This window comes from Mustelus asterias, chromosome 24, assembly GCF_964213995.1.
Source record: "Mustelus asterias chromosome 24, sMusAst1.hap1.1, whole genome shotgun sequence".
Taxonomy (NCBI): Eukaryota; Metazoa; Chordata; class Chondrichthyes; order Carcharhiniformes; family Triakidae; genus Mustelus; species Mustelus asterias.
Window position 1 is genome coordinate 44,320,283 of NC_135824.1, and position 19,060 is coordinate 44,339,342.

Genomic DNA, 19,060 nt, shown 5'->3' on the forward strand with positions numbered 1-19,060 from the left:
GTCACTACTACTGATACTTTAAAGGTCAGGTTGATTGACATTTTTATAGGGTTGCAGTAACGGCAGTTTCTTGAAGAAAGTTACTAATTGCTTTTTTTTAAGCTTTTCCACGGATGCCATTGTTATTATCGGGTTGATTGGTTCTGTAGAGTGTATACTGGGTGAAATGGCATGGAAGTGCGATGTGTTGGCGTGGATGGTATGAGGAACCATTGGGGGTAGATGGAAGGGCATGGGTTAGGATAGGGGGGCATGATAAGACATTTTGACCTTATCTTTCAAAAGGTTCCCAAATGCAGACCATGGTTGATGAGTCCTCCAAGGGAGAGTGAACAACAAGTCGCTGAGGAGCTGAGCTGACTTGATGGAAGTTTAGCATAGTGTGCTGGGGGGAGTAGGTGATGCTACCCCCTGGAATGGAGTTGGACAGGTTGGGAGTGTAGGATACAGAGTTGCAGCCTCCTCCTGCTCTCGCAAAAATTGGGGACACCGGAAATGGGGTCCGGAGTCTCTGATTCAGCTACCATCCGCCATTTTAGAAGGTTCAGGGAGTCGTGGAGACGCTGCGAAAATCTAGCCTAACGTGCTTCCACTGATGGGGAAGTTAGATAAACATGTGAGGGAGAACTAAATAGAAATATTTGCGAATTAGATCTGATGAAGTAAGGTGGGAAGAGGATTGTTTGGAATGTAAAACACCAGCATAGACCAGTTGGCTGAATGGCTGGTTTCTACGCTGGAATATCTATGTAACTCTGTGCGCTTCATCAGCCCAACTCCTCCAGCCAAGGCTACTGGCATTGAGACAACTGTGTGTTTAGTTATTTTATGGTCCATAGTGGGGACTGTGCTATTTACGAGCAAGATCCAGGCTACTCAGGGCAACATAATGTGGATCATTGATATCCAATACCTGATTTTTATTTTGATGAGATTCCACTTACTCCACAGGTGATTGGAGATAAACAGTATGTAGTTTTGCTTGAAACTATTTATAAAGATCTGAGGGTTAAATACATTGTTTTCTGGATGGGACTTGTTCTATGTCTTGCTCTCTTGGTCACCTCACACCATCATTAATATCATTGTCTAATTAACATAACCATTACAAAGACAGAACATGCTGGAAAATCTCAGCAGGCCTGACAGTATCTGTGGAGAGAGAATAGAGCCAACATTTCAAGTCTGGATGACCCTTCATCAGAACCATTAATTTGTTACTCGACAATTTCCTCATGTCAGAAAAGGAGGCTTGCATTTCTGTAGCACCTTTCACAACCTGAGCACACCTTGAAATGCTCGACAGCCAATGAAATACTTGTTCAAGTGAAGCCACTTTGGTAAAGTAGTCAAAATGCATTCAAGGGGAGGCAATGGCCTAGTGGTATTGTTACTAGACTCTTCTTAATCTAGAAACTTAGCTAATGTTCTGGGGACCCGGGTTTGAATCCCACCACAGCAGATGGTGGAATTTGAATTCAATATAAAATATCTGGAATTAGGAATCCACTGATGACCATGAAATCATTGTCGATTGTCAGAAAAACCCATCTGGTTCACTAATGTCTTTTAGGGAAGGAAATCTGCCTTCCTTACCCAGTCTGGCCTACATGTGACTCCGGAGCCACAGCAAAGTGGTTGACTCTCAACTGTCCTCCAAGGGCAACTAGGGTTGGGTAATTAATGCTGGCCAGCCAGCGATGCCCATGTCCCACGAATGAATAAACAAAACAGCAAGATCCCACAAACAGCAATGATTGGTTAATCTGTTTTTGTGGTGTCGATTGAGGGATATATATTGGCCAGGACACCAGGCCTCTGCTCTTCCTCAAAATAGGGCCATGAGAACTTTTCTATCCACCCAAGTAGGCAGCTCCAAATAACAGCACCTCCTACCGTGCAGCGCCCCCTCACTACTGCACTGGAATGTCAGTTTTGATTCTAAGCTCAAGTCTTGGAGTGGGACTTTAATCTAGAATCTTGTACCTGAGAGACAGGAATTCTACCAATGGCACAGTGGTTAGCACTGCTGCCTCACAACACCAGGGACCCGGGTTCAATTCCCGGTTTGGGTCACTGTCTGTGTGGAGTCTGCACGCTCTCCCCACGTCTGCATGGGTTTCCTCCGGGTGCTCTGGTTTTCTCCCGTAGTCGGAAAGCCATGCTGGTTAGGTGCATTGGCCATGCTAAATTCTCCCTCAGCGTACTCGAACAGTGCCTGAGTGGCGACTAAGGGATTTTCACAGTAATTTTATTGCAGTGTTAATGTAAGCCTACTTGTGACACTAATAAATAAACTTTAGCTAAGCCACAACTGACACTATGGTAATATGTGAAACTCCTGTCTGCAGCAAAGTGTTTTACAGTAGCTAAATTCACCACATTCCACCTACAGAGAAAGGAAGAGCTGCATTTACACAGCACCTTTCACAGGTCCTAACCACTCGCTTGTGTGAAAAAGTTTTCTCTCATGTCTACATTGCTTCTTTATGACTTAGGTTAAATCTGTACCCTCTCGTTCTCGATCCTTTCACCAGTGGAACAGTTTCTGCCTCTCTGCTCTATTGAGACCCCTCACACGGTTGTCTCAAAGCATTTCATAGCCAATGAAATTTAGTTGTTGTTGTAATGTGGGATGACAACAATCTGCATTTATTTAGCAACTCTGAAGTATAAAATGCCCCAATATGCTCCACCGGACCATTACCATAACAAAATTTGAAACACAAGGAGATATTAGGATAGGTGACAGAAAGCATACTCATAGGTAGGTTTAAAGGAGTGTCTTAAAGGAGGACAGGGGTAGAAGTGTGGGGAACATAGAACAGAGAAAAACTACAGCACAATACAGGCCCTTCAGCCCACAAAGTTGTGCCGAACATGTCCCTACCTTAGCGATTACTCGGCTTACCTATAACCCTCTATCTTACTAAGTTCCATGTACTTATCTAAAAGTCTCTTAAAAGACCCTATCGAATCCGCCTCCACCACCGTTGCTGGCAGCCCATTCCACGCACCCACCACCCTCTGAGTGAAAAACGTACCCCCTGACATCTCCTCTGTACCTACTCCCCAGCACCTTAAACCTGTGTCCTCTTGTTGCAACCATTTCAGCCCCAGGAAAAAGCCTCTGACTGTCCACTTGATCAATACCTCTCAACATCTTATACACCTCTTTCAGGTCACCCCTCATCCTTCGTCTCTCCAAGGAGAAAAGGCTGAGCTCACTCAACCTATCCTCATAAGGCATGCTCCCCAACCCAGGCAACATCCTTGTAAATCTCCTCTGCACCCTTTCTATGGCTTCCACATCCTTCCTGTAATGAGGCGACCGGAACTGAGCACAGTACTCCAAGTGTGGTCTGACCAGGGTCTTATAAAGCTGCAACATTATCTCACGACTCCTAAACTCAATTCCTCGATTGATGAAGGCCAGTACACCATACGTCTTCTTAACCACAGCCTCAACCTGCACAGCTGCTTTGAGCATCCTATGAACTCGGACCCCAAGATCCTTCTGATCTTCCACTCTGCCAAGAGTCCTACCATTAATATTATATTCCGCCACCCTATTTGACCTGCCAAAATGAACCATCTCACACTTATCTTGGTTGAACTCCATCTGCCACTTCTCCGCCCAGTCTTGCATCCTATCAATGTCTCGCTGCAACTTCTGACATCCCTCCACACTATCCACAACACCTCCAACCTTTCTGTCATCAGCAAACTTACCAACCCATCCCTCCACTTCCTCATCCAGGTCATTTATAAAACTCACAAAGAGTAAGGGTCCCAGAACAGATCCCTGGGGCACTCCACTGGTGACCAACCTCCATGCAGAATATGACCCATCTATAACCACTCTTTGCCTTCTGTGGGCAAGCCAGTTCTGGAACCACAAAGCAATGTCCCCTTGGATCCCATGCCCCCTCACTTTCTCAATAAGCCTTGCATGGGGCACCTTATCAAATGACTTGCTGAAGTTCATATATACTACATCTACTGCTCTTCCTTCATCAATGTGTTTAGTCACATCCTCAAAAAATTCAATCAGGCTCGTAAGGCATGATCTGCCTTTGACAAAGCCATGCTGACTATTCTTAATCATATTATACCTCTCCAAATGTTCATAAATCCTGCCTCTCAGGATCTTCTCCATCAACTTGTCAACCACTGAGGTTAGACTCACTGGTCTATAATTTCCAGGGCTATCTCTACTCCCTTTCTTGAATAAAGGAACAACATCCGCAATCCTCCAGAACCTCTCCCGTCTCCATTGATGATGCAAAGATCATCGCCAGAGGCTCAGCAATCTCCTCTCTCGCCTCCCACAGTAGCCTGGGGTACATCTCATCCGGTCCCGGCGACTTATCTAACTTGATGCTTTTCAAAAGCTCCAACACATCCTCTTTCTCAATATCTACATGCTCAAGCTTTTCAGTCCGCTGCAAGTCTGCACTACAACCACCAAGATCCTTTTCCATAGTGAATACTGAAGTAAAGTATTCCTTAAGTACCCCTGCTATTTCTTCCGGTTCCATACAAACTTTCCCACCGTCACACTTGATAGGTCCTATTCTTTCACGTCTTATCCTCTTGCTCTTCACATACTTGTAGAATGCCTTGGGGTTTTCCTTAATCCTGCCTGCCAAGGCCTTCTCATGACCCCTTCTGGCTCTCCTGATTTCCTTCTTAAGATCCTTCCTATTAGCCGTTTAGTTAGGGAGCCTAAGTCCAAGACAACTGAAGGCATGGCTGCTAATTGTGAGTAATGGAAATGGGGTCATTTCCATTTCCAAAGAGAGGTCAGAATTCGACAGGGGCTGTGATCTTAGATCTGAGTCCACCCACTTTCCATAAAAATAATAGAAAAACATCCAGAGCTACTCTCGATCTTCTGTGGCAGAGGCCTCAGAATAGTATGCTGTTCGCTGTTATCATGCTGGATGCGGGGACTAAGGGGGAAAAGAGCAGGAGGGGTAATGATTATTGGAAAGTACATACATGATGGGCCAAACTGCCTTCCGTGCTGAAAGATTCTATGATTGCAAGTATGATATAAGAAAGCACAGCACAAGATCAGGTCATTCAGTCCAACTAGTGCTTGTCAGTGTTTATGCTCCTCTCACCTACTTCATTTTACACTATCAACGTATCCTTTGAAATTAATATTGCTCACTAACTACTGATGCTCTATAAACCACATCATCTCCTCCCTGATGGGATTGTGTCACAATGAATGGAGTCCCCTTGACTGAAAGCAGTGATCTGGGGTCTTAGACTGTACAAAGATATCCAACATGGTCATTTTGTTTACTCCAGTTCCTGGACCATTGTTCAGCGATAGGGATTTTTATTCATTCAAGATGTGGGCATCGCTGGCTGGGCCAGCATTTATTGCCCATCCCTCGTTGCCCTTGAACTGAGTGCTAGGCCATTTGAGAGTCAACCATGTTGCTGTGGGTTTGAAGTCAGATATGGGCCAGACCTGGCAAGGAGGCAGATTTCCTTCCCTAAGGTGGCATTAGTGAACCTGATGGGCTTTTATGACAATCGACAATGCCAAGACTTCATTCAATTCAAATTTCACCATCTACCATGTTGGGGTTTGAACCTGGGTCCCCTGGGTCTCGGGATTACTAGCCCAGTGACAAATCACTATGCCACCCCCTCCCTACATTAGGCAGAGAGTAGGATTAAGACAACACATAGGATTGCCAACCCTGATTGGGTATAGTGCTGGAGGTTACATAACATCATTGACTAGCCTAGCCACCTCTCTAAGCTTCAGCACTTTCATAACAGTAAGCAAAAGTGTTGAGGGAAAATGAAGATAAAGGTACCCAGTGTCATTTTGCTCTGGGGTGTTGCTCGCAATTCTGGGCATGAATCTTTCATTTTTGGAGACATTAAGGCAATTCTGGAGGGTTTGTGGCCCCTATTGAGGCATTGGGACCACAGGTTGATCTGCTGATGACAACAATCACTTTCTTGATTGATAGCTCCATATCCCCAGAAGTGAGTGGGTAACCCTGGGAAGATTGATGGGATTGAAGGAGGATAAATCCCCAAAGCCTGATAATCTACATCCCAGAGTACTTAAGGAAGTGGCTCTAAAAATAGTGGATGCATTGGTGGTCATCTTCCAGGATTTGAGGGGCGGCACGGTAGCACAGTGGTTAGCACTGCTGCTTCACAGTGCTAGGGACCTGGGTTCGATTTCTGGCTTGGGTCACTGCCTGTGTGGAGTCTGCACGTTCTTCCCGTGTCTGTGTGGGTTTCCTCCCGGTGCTCTGGTTTCCTCCCGCATTCTGAAAGACGTTAGGTGCATTGACCCGAACAGGCGCCGGACTGTGGCGACTAGGGGAATTTCACAGTAACTTCATTGCAGTGGAAGCCTTACTTGTGACTAATAAATAAATGTTAAATTTTAAACTATAGACTCTGGAACAGTCCCTGCAGATTGGAGGGTAGCTATTAGCTACCCTCACTCCAATATTCAAAAAGTGAGGTAGAGAGAAAGCAGGGAATTACAGACCAGTAAGCCTAACATCGGTAGTGGGGAAAATTCTTGAATGCATTATCAAGGACATTATAGCAGAACATTTAGAAAGCAGTGGCAGGATCAGACAGAGTCAGCGTGGATTTATGAAGGGAAAATCATGCTTGACAAATCTGTTGGAATTCTTTGAAGATGTAATGAGTAGAGTTGACAAGGGGGAACCAGTCGACGTGGTATATTTGGACTTTCAGAAAGCATTTGACAAAGTCCCACACAAGAGATTATCGTGCAAGATTAAAGCGCAGGGGATTGGGGTAAGTGTATTGAGATGGATAGAAAACTGGTTGGCTGAGAGGAAACAAAGAGTAGGAATTAATGGGTGCTTTTCAAATTGGCAGGCAGTAACTAGTGGGGTGCCACAGGGATCGGTGCTGGGACCCCAGCTATTCACAATATATATTAATGATTTGGATGAGGGAACAAAATGTAACATTTCAAAGTTTGCAGATGATACCAAGTTGGGTGGGAGGGTGAACTGTGACGAGGATGCAGAGATCCTTCAGAATGATCTGGACAGCTTGGGTGAGTGGGCTAATCAATGGCAGATGCAGTATAATTTGGATAAATGTGAGGTTATTCACTTTGGAAGCAAAAACAAGGTGGCAGATTACTATCTGAATGGCTGTAAATTGGGAGAGGGGCGTGTGCAGTGGGACCTGGGTGTCCTTGTGCACCAGTCACTGAAGGTAAGCATGCAGGTGCAGCAGGCGGTAAAGAAGGCAAATGGCATGTTGGCCTCCATTGTGAGAAGTTTCGAGTACAGGAGCAGGGATGTGTTGTTGCAACTATACACGGCCTTGGTGAGGCCACACCTAGAGTATTGTGTGCAGTTTGTCTCCTTTTCTGAGGAAGGATGTTCTTGCTCTCGAGGGAGTGCAGCGAAGGTTTACCAGGCTGATTCCGGGGATGGTGGGACTGATATGGGAGGAGAGATTGACTAAGTTTTATAAGTCTCTATAAGATACCCCCTCATTCGTCTGAGTTCAGACGAATGAGGAGGGATCTCACACAGACTTATAAAATTCTAACAGGACTAGACAGGATAGATGCAGGAAGGATGTTCCCGACAGTGGGGGAGTCCAGAACCAGGGGTCACAGTCTGAGAATTCAGGGTGGATCATTTAGGACGGAGGTGAGGAGACATTTCTTCACCCAAAGAGCGGTGAGCCTGTGGAATTCATTACCACAGGAAGTAGTTGATGCCAAAACATTGAATGCATTCAAGAAGCGGCTGGATTTAGCACTTTGGGTGAATGGGATGAAAGGTTATGGGGAGAAAGCAGGATTAGGCTATTGAGTTGGACAATCAGCCATGATCGTGATGAATGGCAGGGCAGGCTCGAAGGGCCAAATGGCCTCCTCCTGCTCCTATCTTCTATGTTTCTAACCACAGCAAATCGTTGTTGAGTGTGGGATGGGGGCGGAGTGTGGGATGGGGGCGGAGTGTGGGATGGGGGCGGAGTGTGGGATGGGGGCGGAGTGTGGGATGGGGGCGGAGTGTGGGATGGGGCGGAGTGTGGGATGGGGGCGGAGTGTTTTTATTGTAATCTATGTAATGGTTTTTCAGTATAGAGTTTATAATCGCTGAAGATCACACAGTTACATTGAACCATGTGAAGAAACATCTTCATGTCAATATTGATATTCTTATAGACACAGCATTGTGCATGTTATCAATTGCAGCTTTATCTCTGCTCTGTGTAGATTATATCTAGTCACATAATATTCGAGGTTACTGTTGCTGATGTCATGGATTAACATTCACTTCTATAACAAATAACAACTTGCTTTTGTGTAGCAATTTTAACATGGTTTAAATAAGTTCCACCAAGTGCTTTAAGCACTTCTCAGGAACTTGATCAAACACAATATATTTTAACCCATGTGAAGAGATATTAGAGCAAGTGATGAAAAATGAGTCAAAGACGCTGTTTTCAGAGAGGGTCCTGGAGGAGGAGAGTGAGGTGGAGAGCCTTAGAGAGGGAATTCCAGAGCTGAGAGCAGTGATGGGATCTAGGCTAGTGACCCTCCTGCATCAGTGGGCCACGAGATTGAAATCAGGCTTGCTCACTAACCATTATCCTTGAATCAGATTAAATATATTTAATACACGCTGAATATTTCATAACGAGTTATAGAAAATGCTTCTTCATTTATACATTAATAGAAGTGTCATCAACTTCAAATGGTAAAAACAAAGTAAATAAATATTTATCTTTGATTAGAGGGAGAGGGAGCGCACGGCTCTCACAGTCAGTGTTGTGGGCAATCAGCATGCACCTCACTTCACTCGCTCCTGCTTTACGTGTGAATCGCCTCAGTCACACCGGCAGGAAAAAAAACTACACGGATGGAAATCAGCGGAACGTGTCAACCCCACGCAGGGGCAACGGTCAACAAAGCTGCTCCGGGCCATCGGTGGTGGAATGGTTCAAATTGGGAAAGATAGGGCAGCAGATTTGCTAGGGGCATAGAGATCACATAGTGTTGTAGGGCTGAGAGATAAAGAAGGCCAAGGAAATTTCAAAACAAGGATGAGAATTTTAAAATCCAGGCATTGGCAGACTGTGTCAAGGTTATTCCATTTTTTCATGTTGTTTCATTTAAACTATGGATAATTTTTTTGCTGACAACTCTGAATTATAGAGAAACTCTGAGCTCCATATATTATAGAGATTATCGCAAATGCTCGAGGTCATATACAAGTCACAGACACTATTGCACAGGGAGTGGTTTTCTACATAAATTGAAGATATAATCAATGTGTGTGGTGTAGAGGTCGCTGTATATTAGAGGGATTATAGTCGAGTGCATTAGAGAGATGTATTACAGTTTTTGTACATTAGACTGACCAGACTGCATAATGTGAAGTCAGTCATGGTAATATAATAGAAATCACACTGCCACTATGCAATTTAAACAGACTGCAATACTTTTCTTGTGCAACAACAAATATATCAACCCTTTTGTCTGTTGTTAGGTTTAATCCTCCTTCTCTCCCACTGGGATCTCGAGAGAGAGACCCGCTCATTCAAACCTAACAATCGGTGTTTTATTTTGGCTTTCAACCACTCTCCGGCAACCACACAGCCACGAGCTGTCAGCACTAATTACCCGCTTCCCCATCACACACTGCGGGCTCCCATCTTTAATATCTCCTCCATCCTCAAGGTCAAACGTCTCCCGATCTCGCCGCTTCCATTCTCACTCTCCCATTATTCGCTGCCCCAGTCACCCTCAGGGAAACTCGGTGAAATTACTGCCAACCTGGCCCCTTCGTTATTTTACAGCTACGCCAGAGATGAATTAATCAACAATCTCGGAATATCACAGGAATCAGAGCACGTCCCTACTGAACCCACCCCCTCCCCCATTCTTTTTCTCTTTTGGTCTTGCCTTTGTCAAGCCTCCAGCTCTCCCAGCACTCTCTCTTTTTCTCTTGTACCTTTCATCTTTCTCTCACTCGCACAGTTATTTTTAGCTGCACAAGTAGTAACTGGGCAGAATTGTTCTTTTCTGCAGGTGAGCATGCAGCAGTGTAAGAATCAATTGTACTGCACTGCCAGCTATGTGACTCAATCAGTCTCAGTGAATCCCACCCTCCTGCCACAGGGAGCAGTATAAGTCATCAGTTGTGATTCTGTGATCCAACGCTCCCATTCACATGGAGCACGGCTCAGTGAATTTAATTGTAGTGTCATAGCCCTATCCCAGAGTCTGGGGACACAGTGCTACGGCCCCATCTCTGAGAATTGGCCCCACAGTGCAGTAGTTCTGTCCCTGAGAATCTCTGACCTACACTGGCCTCAAATTGACAGCTCGTTGGTAGAAAAAACACTCCTCTTTGATTGCTTCAGCTCTTTTAAAAAAAAATATACTCGAGTCTTTTAACTCAATGAGGAGCTGCAGACTCCGAGCCTCATTTATTGTTCTGGGTGATGCTTTGACACATTCCTTCACGAGTGCACCCGACTCTATTTTGTAGATATCTACTGTTGCTGGAGCCAGCCCGGAGTGATGACATGAGATTGTGGAACATCCTCCTTGGGATCTGACACTACAAATGAAGGAAACCCACTACTCAGTGATTCCAGTTGGAAATTGAATGATCCTCCATGTGTTTGGGCGTAGGGCTGCAGAATACATGCTGGGATACATCCTAACACAAGAATGGTAAATTTCCATGGATTTTAAGCTTTAAGTTTATTAGTGTCACAAGTAGGCTTACATTAACACTGCAATGAAGTTACAGTGAAAATCCCCGCATCGCCACACTCCGGTGCCTGTTGGGGTACACTGAGGGAGAATTTAGCATGGCACCTAACCAGCAAGTCTTTCGGACTGTGGGAGGAAACCAGGGCACCTGGAGGAAACCCACCCAGACACCGGGAGAATGTGCAGACTCCGGACAGACAGTGACCCAAACCGGGCGATCGAACCCGGGTCCCTGGCGCTGTGAGGCAACAGTGCTAACCACTGTGCCATGGTGCGTGTTCTCCCTCTATGCCATCTTGTAACCTCATTGTATGCACTGGGAACCCTTGTTATGGTGTGTACATCATGCCAAACATGCAGCAATTGGAAAGGAGAAGTTCTGAAGAGCTTTACTCTCACCAAAGCTCACTTTGTAAAACTTTCTGGGGGAGTGTGAGAGGTCACATTTCACTTTAGGTTTTGACCATTCTCCCAACCGTTGCAACATCCCCACATTTCCTGACAACCTTGAGCTGTACCCGCCATCAGGAACTGCAACAATACCTTGCATTATAAAACATTAATGCAGTAAAACATTTCATGGCACTTCACAGGTGCATTATCAAAGAAAACCTGACACTGAATCATACAGAGATATAAAGAAAGGGGATCTAAAACTTGGTCAAAGAGGTAAGCTTTAATAAGCATCTTAAAGAGAGTCAGAGTTTAGGGCTTTGGTAGCTGAAGGCAGGTTGTTAATGGGGTGAGGAAGTCAGAGATACTCAAGAAGGTCAGAACTCGAGGAGCGTAGAGATCTCGGAGGGTTGTGGAGCTGGAGGAGGTGACAGGGATAGACTGGTTCTTATATCAGTTCAGGGGAAGAAGCTGATTGGTGAGTGCATGGTTAGTTATTCTCCTCATTCTACTTGTAACAAATAGTTTGTAAATCAGGGCAGCTTAGCTCAGAGGAATTTGCATCCTGTGGTATGTGGGAAGTCATGGGCACACTGTGTTTCCTGGGGGAAACGTTACCAGCTGCAGAAGCTGGAGCTCTGGATTTCAGAACTTGATTGGTCGCTGGAGTCATAGTGTATCTGCGAGTCAGAGGACTATGCAGATAGTAGACTGTGGTGTGGCCACCTCCCCCAGGTTAGATGCATAAAAGCAGAGGGCTAATGGATGTCCGCCAGGTCGTCCAAGAGTTCGAAGCAGGTAGTCCTGAATTGATGTTGCTTGCTAACCAATTTTCCATTTCTGGTGGAGGTGTTGGTTTCTCAGAGGGGTGTAACAAGAGCCAACTCTGTGGCACCATGGGAGGCTCAGGGAGAAATTAGAGTGGAAGAGCAATAGGGGATTCATTAGTTGGGGGAACAGACAGACATTTCTGCAGCCTTGGACATGACTCCAGTATGGCACGTTGCCTCCTTGGTACCAGGGGCAAGAATGTCACAGACTGGCTGCAGGACATTCTTCTATGGAGGGTGAACAGCCATGGCCCACATTGGGATTAATGACTTAGGTAGGGGAGAGATGAGCTTCTAAAATCAGGTTGAAAGAAATCAAAAGCTGTGACCTCAAAGTTACTCCCAGTGCCATGTGCCCAGGAACGGGAAGATTGAGTGATTGAACACGTGGCTGGAGAATTGGTGCAAGAGAGAGGGCATCAGATTTCTGAAGCATTGGGACGTGTTCTGGGACAAGTGGGATCTGCCCTTAGCAGCACCAGGACCAACTTCCTCAGAGATTAGCTGGTGCTGTTGGGGAAGGTTTAGGTTGGGAACGTGAGGGGGAGCTCAGATTGGAGGGAAGCAAAACTGGCAGCAAGCAGTAGAAAAGTAGTAAGCGAACATTGGAAACTCTGAAGGTATGAGGGGCAAATTAGTTATAGTGGATTGGGAAAAATACACTAATAAATATGACAGCAGTCAGGCAATGGTTAGTAATTAAAGATGATAATGTCCACAACAAATATACATTCCTCTAAGACACAATCAACCAACAGGAAAGTGAGTCAACCATTAGCAACAAAAGAAGTTAAAGATTAGTTCGGTCAAAGGAAGCAACTGATGAAATTGTCATGAAAAGTGGTAAACCCAAGGATTGGGAGCAATTCCGAATTCAGCAAAGGATGACCAAAAAACTGATCAAGAAACGGAAAAAGAGACTATGAATTTAAGCTGGATGAAACATAAAGGCGGAGTGTAAAAGCTTCTTTCGGTTTATGAAAAGGAAAAGATTAGCGAGGACAAATGTGGCTCCATCACAGGTGGTGATAGGAGAATTTAGAAATGGGTACAGGGAAATGGCAGAGAAACTAAACAGTTACTTTGTGTCTGTCTTCACAAAGGAGGACACAGACAATCTCCCAGAAATACGAGGGGCCAAGGGGCTTGTGACAGTGAGGAACTGAAAGAAATTTGCATTAACAAAGAGGTGGTACTCAAAACATTAATTGGATTGATGGTTGATAAATCTCCTACATTTGATGAGCTATGCCCCAGAGTGTTGAAGGAGGTGGCGAGAGAGATCGATAGCATTGGTCGTTGTCTTTCAAAATTCTGTATCTTCTGGAAAGGTTACTGTGGACTGGAAAGTAGCAAAATATAACACCATGATTTAAGAAGGGAGGGAGGAAATGGAGAACTACAGTCATGTTAATTTGACGTCAGTTGTAGGGAATTATTATAGGAATCTTTTACAAAGGACACGATAACACTTGGAAAATAATGGTATGATTGGACAGCGTCAATATGGATTCATGAAAAGCAAATCATGTTTGACAAACCGGCTGGAGTTTTTTTGAGAATGGTAATCAGGACATATTGAAAGGATAATCAGTGTACATGCTTGTTTATTCATTTTCAGGATGTGGGCGTTGCTGCAGTTATTGCCGATTGCTAGTTGCCCTTGAGAAGGTGCTGGTGAGTCACCTTCTTGAACTGCTGCAGTCTCTGAGGTGTAGGTACACCCACAGTGCTGTTAGGGAGGGAATTCCAGGACTTTGACCCAGTGACGGTGAAGAAATGCCAATATATTTCCAAGATGTGGAGATGCCGGCGTTGGACTGGGGTAAACACAGTAAGGAGTCGGACAACACCAGGTTCAAGACCAACAGGTTTATTTGGTAGCAAACGCCACTAGCTTTTGGAGCGCTGCTCCTTCGTCAGGTGAGTGGGAGATCTGCCCACAAACAGCAAGCAGGGCATCTCAAGACACAAACTCAATTTACAGAATCATGAATAATGATTGGAATGCGAGTCTTTACAGCTAATCAAGTCTTAAAGGTACAGAAAATGTGGGACCAAGGGGACCAATATACTTGCAGGGAGGTTTGCTAGTGTTATTGGGGAGCGTTTAAACTAGATTTGCAGGGGGATGGGAACCAGAGTGCCAGAGCAGATAGTGGAGCAAGGGTAAAAAGACAGGTTAGTTCAAGTAAAATCACAAATGGAAGGGTTGAGTGTGGTGGAAATAACCTTTTGAGGTGTTTCTATTTCAATGCCAGGAGTATTGTGGGGAAGGCAGATGAGCTGAAGGTGTGGATAGACACATGGAAATATGACATTATAGCCATTAGCGAAACTTGGCTACAGGAGGGGCAGGACTGGCAGCTCAATGTTCCGGGGTTCCAATTTTTCAGGCGGGATAGAGGCAGAGGGATAAAAGGTGGGGGGGGGTGGCATTGTTGGTCAGGGAAAATGTTACAGCGGTACTCAGGCAGGATAGATTAGGGAGCTTGTCTACAGAGGCTCTATGGGTGGAGCTGAGAAACAGGAAAGGTATGACCACATTAATGGGGTTGTATTATAGACCACCCAATAGTCAGCGAGAATTGGAGGAGCAAATCAGCAGAGAGATAGCTGACAACTGCAAGAAACACAAAGTTCTGATAGTAGGAGATTTTAATTTTCCACATATAGATTGGGACTCGCATACTGTTAAAGGTTTAGACGGGGTAGAGTTTGTAAAATGTGTTCAGGAAAATTTTCTACATCGGTATATAGAGGCGCCAACTAGAGAGGATGCGATATTGGATCTCCTATTTGGAAATGAGTTGGGGGAGGTGATGGATGTGAGTGTGAGGGAACACTTTGGATCCAGTGATCATAATGCCATTAGTTTAACCTGATCATGGATAAGGATAGATCTGGTCCTCGGGTTGCAGTTCTGAACTGGAAAAAGGCCAAATTTGATGAAATGAGAAGGGATCTGGGAAGTGCGGATTGGCACAGGCTGTTCTCTGGTAAGGATGTAAATAGAAAGTGGGAGGACTTCAAAGGAGAAATTTTGAGAGTGCAGAGTTTGTATGTTCCTGTCAGGATTAAAGGCAAAGTAAATAGGAATAAGGAACCTTGGTTCTCGAGGGAGATTGTAACACTGATTAGTGGGGGCCTGTTCTGTGCTGTACTGTTCTATGTTCTAAGAGGACGAGAGAGTTGTATGAAATGTACAGGCAGCAAGGAACAGATCAGATGCTCGAGGAGTATAAAAAGTGCAAGAAGCTACTTAAGAGGGAAATCAGGAGGGCTAAAAGAAGACATGAGGTTGCTTTGGCAGACAGAGTGAAGGAAAATCCAAAGAGCTTCTATAGGAATGTTAGGAGCAAAAGGATAGTGAGGGATAAAATTGGTCCTCTTGAAGACCAGAGTGGTACACTGTGTATAGAACCAAAAGAGATGGGGGAGATACTAAATTATTTTTTTGCATCCGTATTTACTGAGGAAACGGGCATGGAGTCTAAGGAAATAGGGCAAACAGGTAGGGAGGTCATGGAACCTTTACAGATTAAAGGAGAGGAGGTGCTTGCTGTCTTGAGGCAAATCAGAGTAGATAAATCCCCAGGACCGGACAGGGTATTTCCACGGACCTTGAGGGAAGCTACTGTTGAACTTGCAGGGGCCCTGGCAGACATATTTAAAATGTCAGTATTCACGGGGGAGGTGCCGGATGATTGGAGGGTGGCTCATGTTGTTCCGTTGTTTAAAAAAGGTTCCAAAAGACATCCGGGAAATTATAGGCCAGTAAGTTTGACGTCGGTGGTGGGCAAGTTATTGGAAGGTGTGTGATAAGGGATAGGATCTACAAATATTTGGATAGACAGGGACTTATTAGGGAGAGTCAACATGGCTTTGTGCGTGGTAAGTCATGTTTGACCAATCTATTAGAGTTTTTTGAGGAGGTTACCAGGAAAGTGGATGAAGGGAAGGCGGTGGATGTTGTCTACCTGGATTTCAGCAAGGCCTTTGATAAGGTCCCTCATGGGAGGTTAGTTAGGAAGGTTCAGTCGCTAGGTATACATGGGGAGGTAGTAAATTGGATTAGACACTGGCTCAATGGAAGAAGCCAGAGAGTGATTGTGGAGGATTGCTTCTCTGATTGGAGGCCTGTGACTAGTGGTGTGCCGCAGGGATCGGTGTTGGGTCCATTGTTGTTTGTCACCTATATCAATGATCTGGATGATCATGTGGTAAATTGGATCAGCAAATTTGCTGATGATACAAAGATTGGAGGTGTAGTGGACGGTGAGGAAGGTTTTCAAAGCTTGCAGAGGGATTTGGGCCAACTAGAAAAATGGACTGAAAAATGGCAGATGGAATTTAACGCAGACTAGTGTGAGATATTGCACTTTGGAAGGACAAACCAAAGTAGAACGTACAGGGTAAATGGTAGGACTCTGAAGAGTGCAGTTGAACAGCTGCGTACAGAGTGGCCAAAAATAGTGGAGAAACAAGTGATTGGGAAAAATTTAAGAAACAACAAAGAGAGACTAAGAAAGCGATAAAGAAAGGAAGGATAGACTATGAAGCTAGGCTAGCAATTAATATAAAAAATGATAGTAAAAGTTTTTATAAATATATAAAAAGGAATAGAGTGGCTAGAGTGAATGTTGGACCCTTGGAGGACGAGAGGGGGGAGTTAATAGTGGGAAATGAGGATATGGCTGAGTCTTTAAATAAGTTTTTTGCGTCGGTCTTCACGGTGGAGGACACAAATAGTTTGCCAAATATTAACGATAGAGGGTTGGCAGCAGGAGAAATACTTAATACAATTAATGTTACCAGAGAGGCAGTGCTGGGTAGACTAATGGGACTGAAGGTGGACAAGTCCCCGGGTGCGGATGGAATGCATCCCAGGGTATTGAAAGAAATGTCAGAGGTAATAGTGGATGCGTTAGTGATTATTTATCAAAACTCGTTGCATTCTGGGGTAGTGCCGGTTGATTGGAAAACGGCTAATGTTACGCCGCTGTTTAAAAAAGGAAGGAGACAAAAGGCGGGTAACTATAGGCCGGTCAGCTTAACGTTTATAGTAGGGAAAATGCTGGAATCCATTATTAAAGAGGAGATAGCAGGGCATCTGGATAGAAATGGTTCGATCAATCAGACGCAGCATGGATTCATGAGGGGAAAGTCGTGCTTGACGAACATGTTGGATTTTTATGAAGATGTGACTAGGGCGGTTGATGGAGGAGAACCGGTGGATGCGGTGTTTTTGGATTTCCAAAAGGCGTTTGATAAGGTGCCCCATAAAAGGCTGCTGAAGAAGATTAGGGCACACGGAGTTGGGGGTAGTGTGTTAAAGTGGATTGGGGACTGGCTATCCGACAGGAAGCAAAGAGTCGGAATAAATGGGTGTTTTTCCGGTTGGAGGAAGGTAACTAGTGGCGTGCCGCAGGGATCGGTACTCGGGCTGCAACTATTTACCATTTATATAGATGATCTGGAGGAGGGAACGGAGTGTAGGGTAACGAAGTTTGCAGACGACACAAAGATAAGTGGAAAAGTAAATCGTGTGGAGGACGGAGAAGATCTGCAGAGAGATTTGGACAGGCTGAGTGAGTGGGCGAGGATATGGCAAATGGAGTATAACGTTGATAAATGCGAGGTTATACACTTTGGAGGAAATAATAACAAATGGGATTACTATCTCAATGGAAACAAATTAAAACATGCTACCGTGCAAAGGGACCTGGGGGTCCTTGTGCATGAGACGCAAAAGCCCAGTCTGCACGTACAACAGGTGATCAAGAAGGCAAATGGGATGTTGGCCTATATCGCGAGGGGGATAGAATATAAAAGCAGGGATGTCTTGATGCACCTGTACAGGGCATTGGTGAGGCCGCAGCTGGAATACTGTGTGCAGTATTGGTCCCCTTATATGAGGAAGGATATATTGGCATTGGAGGGAGTGCAGAGAAGGTTCACCAGGTTGATACCGGAGATGAGGGGTTTGGATTATGAGGAGAGGCTGAGGAGATTGGGTTTGTACTCGTTGGAGTTTAGAAGGATGAGGGGGGATCTTATGGAGACTTATAAGATAATGCGGGGGCTGGATAGGGTGGAGGCGGAGAGATTCTTTCCACTTAGTAAGGAAGTTAAAACTAGAGGACACAGCCTCAAAATAAAGGGGGGTCGGTTTAAGACAGAGTTGAGGAGGAACCTCTTCTCCCAGAGGGTGGTGAATCTCTGGAATTCTCTGCCCACTGAGGTGGTGGAGGCTACCTCGCTGAATATGTTTAAAGCGCGGATGGATGGATTCCTGATCGGTAAGGGAATTAAGGGTTATGGGGATCAGGCGGGTAAGTGGTACTGATCCACGTCAGATCAGCCATGATCTTATTGAATGGCGGGGCAGGCTCGAGGGGCTAGATGGCCTACTCCTGCTCCTATTTCTTATGTTCTTATGTTCTTATGAGGGATCTGGGAATACAGGTACAGAATTCCCTAAAAGTGACATCACAGGTGGATAGGGTCGTAAAGAGTGCCTTTGGTACATTGGCCTTTATAAATCGGAGTATCGAGTATAAAAGTTGGAGTGTTATGGTAAGGTTATATAGGGCATTGGTGAGGCCGAATTTAGAGTATTGTGTGCAGTTTTGGTCACCTAGTTACAGGAAGGATGTAAATAAGGTTGAAAGAGTGCAGAGAAGGTTCACAAGGATGTTGCCGGGACTTGAGAAGCTGAGTTACAGAGAGAGATTGAATAGGTTGGGACTTTATTCCCTGTAGCGTAGAAGAATGAGGGGAGATTTTATAGAGGTGTATAAGATTTTGATGGGTATAGATAGAGTGAATGCAAGCTGGCTTTTTCCACTGAGGCTAGGGGAGAAAAAAACCCAGGGTTTTTAACATGGGTTAAGGGTGAAAGGAGAAAAGTTTAAAGGGAATATTAGGGGGGGATTCTTCACGCAGAGAGTGGTGGGAGTGTGGAATGAGCTGCCGAATAAAGTAGTAAATGCTTTTAATATTTTTAACATTTAAACACTTTTAACATTTAAGAAAAATTTGGACGGGTTCATGGATG

At 44.9% G+C, this 19,060-nt stretch overlaps 1 protein-coding gene across 1 annotated transcript in view; it reads right to left on the bottom strand.

Moving 5' to 3' along the window:
- The window catches only part of LOC144511350 (synaptosomal-associated protein 25), a 150,996-nt gene that overhangs the window by 114,334 nt on the left and 17,602 nt on the right, over positions 1-19,060 (bottom strand). The window lies entirely within an intron of this gene.